The sequence below is a fragment of the Pinus tabuliformis genome, chromosome 5_2 (genome assembly GCF_031772625.1).
Source record: "Pinus tabuliformis cultivar Carrire ecotype Pingquan chromosome 5_2, CPIR1, whole genome shotgun sequence".
Taxonomy (NCBI): Eukaryota; Viridiplantae; Streptophyta; class Pinopsida; order Pinales; family Pinaceae; genus Pinus; species Pinus tabuliformis.
The window spans coordinates 541605270-541614174 of record NC_142306.1 but is presented as its reverse complement, the minus strand read 5'-3'; the positions used below and the strand labels follow the sequence as shown (position 1 = coordinate 541614174).

The window sequence follows — 8905 nt, the reverse complement described above, 5'->3', positions numbered from 1 at the left end:
AACAAAAAATCAAAATTTAATCCAAAATTATTTCACAAAATTTCGACCAAAAAAACATGGAATAGTTACTCAATGCCTTAAAAAAACACAACAGTCCTGTCCACCAGTACTCATTCCCCGAAGACATCGAAATATCACTGAGCATTGTTTATTATTAATATAGAAACTAATCTACGGAAATATCCGTAAGCATTATTCAGAATAAGTACAGAAACTTCCCCACCGACAAGCATTTAGCAATTAACGAAAATTTGAGCGTCTAATTATTACATAAAAATGTCCAAACCTGCCACCGTTGAAGCCTCGTTATTTGGTAGGGATTATTTCTTAGGTAACCAGGTAAGGAACAGAACATGAATTAAAAATTTAACTAGCCAGAGAGTATTATGATCAACTAGTCTTCCTGTTCCTTAGTTGACAAAGGCGCACCTCTTTCTGATTTCCCCAGCACTACCAGTAAGCACTCCGATACTTCCCATTCGCTGAATTGAGATTTTGAAGTTCTGAATAAAGTTGTCTCCCTCTAACTGCTTCTCGGCAATACTTTTGGAAGTGGAGTCAGTGAGAAGCGCGGCATCTGATTGGAATAACCCTCTGTTTGATTCCAGAGTACTGTAATAATGCCTGTCGAAGTTGAGAGAGCTGCCAGGATCCATTGGCACTGTGGTTGTATTGTCAGCTAAGCTCGTGCACTTAGTCTTGAGCTCCTCTGCATAGGACTTGTCCAGGGAGGGATCCATGTCACCTTTCCCAGTGAAGTTGTAGAGTCTGTTGCTGAAGAAATTGCACAGCCCGACTCCGATAGTATGTCCACCTATAACATTACCCAATCAAAACCTAATTTGTTAGATATAGCAGAAACATTGCGAGCTCGATATATATATATATATATATATATATATATATATATATATATATATATACCATTTTGAATTGTATTTGTGTATATTTAGTTCGAGATTAGATATGGAGTTACCCGATAGAACAACTAAGTCTTCAACATGCAAAATCCCGTGGGCTTTCAAACACGCAAAATCCCGTGGGCCCACAATTTTACCACCTGCCTACCTCTCATCCTTCTTGCATACCCAACGTCTTTACCCGTCTCTTTTGCATGTCCAACGTGTCGCACGGCCATTATAGGCGGGCGTTTGATGAAGCTCTGCAGGGATCTGCCTCTCGTGTTGCCGTGGGAAATAGAAACTTGCAAGTACAGTTTAGGGGGAGGCGGATGGGTAAGCTCGCTCGAACAACCACAAGATGTATCACTCGACCAAGGGCCGCCTTCAAGCCATGAATTTCGCTCTGGTTTGTGCAAGTAGAAAACAAGACAATGTGAGCAGTCAAAATTCAAGAACTATTGGCCTTGTCATCAGACCGGGAGACTTTGCCATGCACAAACCAGGTAAGCACACAATAAACTCTCGAAGTGAAGAAAGAGAAATTTCATGAGGGTTTTAGATGCAGCATGTTGGCCCTTTATCCGTTGTTTGGGTTCCTCTTAAAGGACTGGAAAAAAAAAAGAAAAAAAAAAAAAAACCCTTTCTTTAATTCTGGGAATGCAAGTTCTGCAATCTTCGAAAATTTGGAAATCAACATTGTTTTTGTTTTCGGTGCACAGTTAAATAAGAAAAGTAAAGTTTTGATTATTTTTGAACTTCTGAAAGTTTACAACCTCATAAGAGTACCTCATTTTACAGTTTGGTATGCATTTTTGTATTGCAAAATATCTATGTGAACAAATACCTGAAACTAATTAATGCAGATGAAGCTGGAGTCTAAGGGTTTTCAAATCTCTATTTTTCTATATAAATGTTCTGCTAATCTAAAGGGTTTTCAAATCTCTATTTTTCTATATAAATGTTCTGCTAATCTAATGTGTTAGAAAAGGGTTAATTTGGGCGTCCAGAGTGAATAGAAACAGGATCTTCAATGGCGGTCCATGATTCATGAATGGAAATCTGTCGAGGAATTTTAAAACTACAACATGTTTGAAGTCGTAATCTCTGATCCGGAATCGCAAGATCCATATGTAAAATGAACCTATTAACAACTCTGTTTTGAAATGGAAACATGCTATTAAGTGCGACAACATATAAAAATTATAAAGTGGTACGAAAGTGCTAAAAAGATTCCGTTCATGAGTTGCATACATTCTTTAGTGGCATAGTTAGATAATTTCTTTAGTAATATAAACTATTATTCAATATTGAAATATCAAACTACACATTATCAAATTCTACTGAAACAGTTTACTAGCCATTAAGATCAACAAAATACGAATTACAAAATAAACACACAATATAATTACAAAATAAACACGCAATATTTTCTTTTAGTTTCTGTGTTATGAGTTGTTTAAGTCTACATCTTGCAGATTGAAAGCAGATTGAAAACAGGAAAGAAGAATTACTTGCGAAGTGCAGAACTTTCGCAGGGGAAAAACCAGAATGAGTGCTCATGTACACATGCGTACGAGTGACTTACTCTTCCAAATTTCATGTTTTATAAAATATTTTAAGCAATACTAAAAATTTTAACAAAAGCATTTCAGTATTTTTTCATGATAAAAATATGAAAATTACAGATTCAAGTGAATTCTACCTGCGGTCAGACGTGGTTGGAGATGAAATATTTTGAATGGTTATTTGGCCATTCGGACCAGTCTCTGCCTTTTAAATACTGGTCATGTCAAACTATCCTCCAAAGGAAAGGTCGGGCTCTGCTTGTCGTGTGGGAGTATGCGGCCACTTGGAGAAAGTACACAAGGTAAATCCTGAGCAGATGGAAATATTAAAATGAAAATGATAATACTGGCCATGTCAAAGCCTGCTCCAAGGAAAGGCCGAGCGGATATTTGAATATCATACAGGACATCAGTCTTTATCTGCTATCTTAAATTTCTGCTATCTTAAATTTCCCAGATACCTTAAAGATCTTGAGAATACTAAATGAGGCAAACGGTCTTAGGTTTTATACGGCCCTTTCTCTTGCAAGAATTTTACGAGTTGCACGCTAATAGCCATATGGAAGGGGCCTTGCATGCTAATAGCCATGTGGAAAGAGCCGTGATATACATGTGGAAAGGACCTCGAAACTACAACGTACGTGGGACCAGCCTATTTAAGAAAAGTACACAGGCGTACACAGGCGAGTCGAAACTCTTTAGCCTAAGTTTTCAAAAAAGTATACAGGCGACTCCAAACTCTTTAGCCTAAGTTTTCAGAAAAGTATACCATGCAGCCGGCAATAAGAGGTCAAAACACAAACTTTGGATAAAAATCTATTGGGCAGAAAATTTTATTTCAAACATTGGCTTAAACCTGACATGTACGAGAAATATTACTTGGTCAAAGCTAATTAATCGTTGGTCAACGATAGATCGATCACTATTAGTCCCAGGCAAGGACTAAAAAGGGGTTATTTTTTAAGTTTTTAATATTAAATGTGAAATATCAAAGTTAATTTCCTATTCGACTGCACATTTTTGTAATTTTCTTAAATTAATTTCATTTTAAAAAATAGATAAAATTTTATTTTAAAAAAGGATGGATGGAACAAAAATACTCGTGGAACAACTTTGGTTTTGGACCTAACTATGGATGGAACAACTTTGGTTTTGGACATAATTGACCATTTAAAACATTAAAAAAAAATATGACAATCAATCAATATATATGTAGTTGTTGATATATTAAAGTTTCTTATGTACATTAGTTTTCATCTATGGTTATCCTACCCTTTTAATGCATTTTTTAAGGTACACCATGTATACATGGTCATCCACATTCTTTTTATTTAGTGGCACTGATTTGACTTTTCATGTGCATTCAATGTCACTTCATTCTTAGGATTTCAATATGAGCACTCTCACTCGAAAAAATTGAAATGAAAATTATAACTTGTGCTTTTTTGGCAGCATGATATTTGTGATGACCTCTGGTAATTGGGGAAGGTGACTTGTTAATTTGGGAGAGTGAGAGATATTGAGAGAGAAGGAGAGATGGAGGGATATATATATGTGTGTGTGTGTGTGTGTGGAAGTTAGATAGATATGTGGAAGGGAGATAGATATGGAAGAAGAAAGATAGGGATGAATAGAGATACAAAGAGAGAAAGAGAGAGATAATAAATGAGTGGGGGGAGAGAAAAAGGTAGAGGGAATGAGAAAGAGAGGGAGGAGAAAGGGAACTTGAGGGTGATTGAGAGAGGAGAGAGAGATTGAGAGATGCTGGAAGAAGAGGGAGATAGAGAAGGAAAATTGCAAGATGGATGGAGATAGAGAGGGATAAAGAATTAGAGAGGGAGGGATGGATAAAGTGGAAGAGAGAGAAAGAGAGAGCGAGAGGGAAAAAGAGATGGGAAGAGAAAGAGAGATAAAGTGAAGGAGGTGAGAGAGAAGGTGGAAATATATATTGGCAAAGGAGATATAGGAAAGAAGAGAGAGAGAGAGAGAGAGAGAGAGAGAGAGAGAAGTGCATATAGAGGGTGAGAGAGGAGGGGGTGGAGGGGGAAGCAAAGAGAAACATAGATTGAAAGGGAGAGGTGAAGAGATGGAGATATGGAGGGAAGAACATAAAGAAGGATGAAAATATTTATATAGAAAGAGTTTCTCTAAGGTAGAGAGAGAGAGAGAGAGACATAGTGTAGGAATGACGGGGAGACAAAGAAGTAGAGAGGAGGATATAGAGATAAATATGGAAATAATATTTATCGACACATAGAAAAATCTGTAAATGGAAATATAGAGATGGAGAGGGGGGGGGGGGGGGACAAAGGGAGAGAGAGAGATAGAGAAGGAGACATGGAGGGGACATATACTAAAAGAGGAGAGATAGGGGGAGAGAGTGGAAGATGATAAAGATAGAAAGGGAGGATATGAGAGAGATATGGAGATAGAGAGTGAGAAATAGGAAGAGAGGAGGTATGGAGAGAGTCAATGGAGAAGAAGAGAGTGATAAAAAAAGTGAGGGAGAGATATAGTTAAGGAGATGAGGAGGGAAGGGAGGGGAGGAGAAGAGGAGGACGAGATTGAGAGAGGATAAATAAAGAGGGGAGGAGAGTGGACGAAGAGAGATATAGAGAGGAAAGAAGAGGGAGAAAAGAGATTTAGAGAGTTGGACAAAATGAGAGAGGGATGAATGGAGAGAGTGGAGGGGGAAGAACATAAGGATGGAAAATTATCTTGAAGTTTAAAAACATTGGTGAATCTCACTAGTCTCTAATATGCAAACTACAAAATGTCTATTGATATATTTGTAAAATTATTCAAATTTATAATGATTTTATATATAGCTTCTATATAATGTTGGAGATTTTTAAGGTAGAATAATTTTATATTGTAAAATTTGGGCGAATCATTTTTAGAAAAAATGGAGATTAGTGAATATGTTTTTTGGAAAAATCACCGAAATTAGCCCAAGCACGAATATTAGCCCCTAAAATTTTCCATCGGAAGAAGAGAGTGGCATATAGAGGGGGAAGAGGAAAATGAAGGGAGCAGCATATAGAGGGGAAGAGGAAAATGAAGGGATCGATGGTGATGGTGTAGACAGATAGAGACAATGAGGGAGAGAGGGAGAGGGAGGGAGATAGAGATAATTATCGAGGTGGGACGTAGAGGGAAGAAGAGAGAGAGGAATGATGAGAGATATAGAGAGAGAGTGAGAGAAAGACAGATGGATGGTGGTAAGTGGGAGAGAAATAATGAGGGAGTGAAGGGGAGAGAGAGAGTGATGGAGAATGGGAGGGATATATAGACACATATGGAAGAATATATAGAGAAACATAGAAAAATATTTAAATGGAAATAGAGAGATGGAGATTGCGGGTGATATAAAGAAAGAGGGGATTAGAATACAAGGAGGAGAGAGAGAGAGAGAGAGAGAGGAATAAATAGTGGAAGAGCAGACATGGAGATATAGGGAGAAAGAGTGGAAGAAGAGAGAAATAGAGAGAGGATAAGTGAGAGAGAGTTGGAGATAGAGAGTAAGAGAGATAGAGAGGAAGGGATGGAGAGAGTGGATGGGGAAGAAGAGAGAGATAGGTGGAGGTAGAGAGTAATAGGGGAGGAGAGAAGGAGGTATGGAGAGAGCGGAGGGGGAATAACAGAGAGATAGATAAAGAGAGAGAGAGAGGAGGATAGAGTAGGAGATAGTTATATAGGAGAGTGAGAGAGATACAAGGAGGAAATTGGAGAGACACATACACAAACACATATATATGGGGAGAGAGAGAGAGAGAGAGAGAGAGAGAGAGAGAGAGAGATAAATTGTAAGAAGAAAAGGCTTCATTTGGCTTGTTCCTTATTCAAATGGAGAAATTCGAAATTCAACATTAGGAGGAAGACTTGAGTTGGAGTTAGTAGGAGTGTCATGGCCAAGTCACTTAGTTAAGTCAGTCAATGAAATTTTGTGTGAAAGTTTGTCATTTTCACCCTTAAGAGGGAGCCATGCTCCCATCTTCACCTAAATAATGTAATGTATGTTCCTAGTCTAAAGAAAAAAACAGTTTCTATAGCCATATATGAAGATATAGGATATAATCCTGTGTTCGGTAGAGGGAAGGCATATCTGAAGCATGTTGCTACTGGAAAAGTAAAGCAAATTGATTTTCATGTTAAAAATGTCTACAAGCTAGAGGTGGATGCATGTATCGCATTGACTAGAAAGGGAGAACATCTTTATGGATGATATGTTGGAGATCTTTGGCATAGGTGCACGGGACACCTACACCATGGAGTTTTAAAAATAATGCAGCAGATCACCACTAGACTTCCAAAATGAACCCTTGATAAACATGATTTTTGCAAAGGATGCACTCCTAGAAAATATGTTAAATCCTTCTTCCATGGCTGAGATAGCAGAGCTAGAGCCATCTTGGAGTGGTTCACTCAAATGTGTATGGACCATTTTCTGTAGTATCAGTTGAAAATAATATGTATGATCTGATATTTGTGGATGAACTTTCCCGCAAATGTTGGATTTATTTTATGAAGAAGAAAGAAGAAGTTTATTAAAAGTTTGTTGATTTCAAAGCCTTAGTTGGAAATGAGACTGGACAAAAATTTAAATGCCTGAGAACTGATAATTGAGGAGACTATGTGTTTAATGTCTTCAAAGAATTATATGCCAAGGAGGGTAGTAGAAGGGAGTTGATTACACCTCAAAACAAACATAAAAATGGGGCAGCGGAGAGGAAAAAATAGAAGAATTATAGGATCTACAAGAGAAATATTGCATGATAAAGGACTACCATTATACCTGTGGGAAGAAGCATGCAATAAAATTGTTTATTTACATAATAGGAGCCCTCACAAAATTCTTGGAATGATTACACCTGAAGACGCTTTCACTAGGAAGAAGCCAAATGTCTCCCACTTTTTCATTTTTGGATCCATGGTCTATTGTCATGTATCTAAAGATAGTGGAAAAAGGTTGGAGCCCACTATAGAGAGGGGGGTCATTTTAGGATAGATAGAGACATGTCATATTTACTGGGTGTATATTCCCTCACTCATGATAACTGTGATGAGGAGAGATGTCATATTTGATGATAAGAAGGCCATGAGAAGCTCTCTAGTATGAGAGATAAGAATTCCACCAGAGGATGATCTTATAGCTCTAAAGGAGAAGCCTCAGTTAGGTCCATAAGATGTTGTGTAGCAACCAAATGTGGAGGATCATAGAGCAGGCCGAGTGGAGGCACCCACTCACACAGAGCCTTCTCAAGATGGGAGGAAAAGAACTAGGGAGGCATATAGGTTGGTGTAGGAAGCTCAGGTGTAGGTTGGAGCTCTTGACTACTTACACAGGTAGAGGAGATCACGAGAGAAATATACTAGATATATGGCACTCATGAAAGAACTGATTGATTCTAAGCCTTCTTCATTTGAAGAGGTGATTTCCTATCAGGTGTGGGTAGATGCCATGGTGGAGATTATGTCTCCATAGTGAAGAATGTTTCTATTACGGAACCAACTCACAAAAAGATAGAAAAGATAGATGAATGCCTTAGAAATAAGCCTCTTCGAGTGGGCAACCTCCTTTACATTACACAAATGAACAATTATTGGATGATACAAATGACAAGACATCCTTTCCATATATATTAGTCTAAGGGGCATAATATAATCATAGCCGACATAACAATAATAATGTAAGAGCACAATAATAACAATAGTGGGCTTATATGGGGCACAATAATAACAATATGGGGACTACATGGGCACAACAATATAATAAGGGGGTTGTACTAATAACAGTAAGGGGTTACACTAGTAGTATAGGGACCTAACACATTCTTGTAAGGTTTTTTCTAGGCTTGAGGGAAAATATGTTATTGGCTCTAGGTGGGTGTATAAGGTGAAACATGTAGTTTATGGAAATGTTGAGAAGTACAAGGCCAAATTTGTTGCCAAAGTATTCTCACACGTGGAGGGAGTTGATTATAAGGAGGAATTTACCGCTATGGAAATATACTCCTCTATCAAGACCATGCTTGCATTGAAAACATAGTTTAGGTGGAGGATCCACCAAATACACACTAAGACTTCTGTCCTCAATGGAGTGATTGAGGAAGAGATCTAGATTGAGCAGTCTAAGGGATTTGAGACATTTTATAGGGAGAAACATGTGTATAGACTCAGGAGAGCCCTCTATGGTCTCAAATAGGTATCTCATTCTTGCTACGCTCGCATAGATTGTTATCTTAATGGATTGGGGTTCACTATGAATGAAGAAGATGCCAACCTCTACTACATTTTGGTAGATGGAAGTTTGCTCATCTTAGTCCTATATGTAAATGATTTGATATTATTAGGAGATAAGAGGTTGTTCCCGTATTCCAAGGAGGCCCTTACACTAGATTTTGAGATGAAGGATATGTGTTTGATGCACTACTTGGC

The 8905-nt window shown here is 37.9% G+C and overlaps 1 pseudogene; it reads right to left on the bottom strand.

The window, feature by feature from the left end:
• Positions 1 to 410: 410 nt before the first annotated feature.
• Positions 411 to 1138, bottom strand: LOC149160095 (peroxidase 56 pseudogene; annotated as a pseudogene).
• Between the last annotated feature and the right edge of the window lie 7767 nt (positions 1139 to 8905).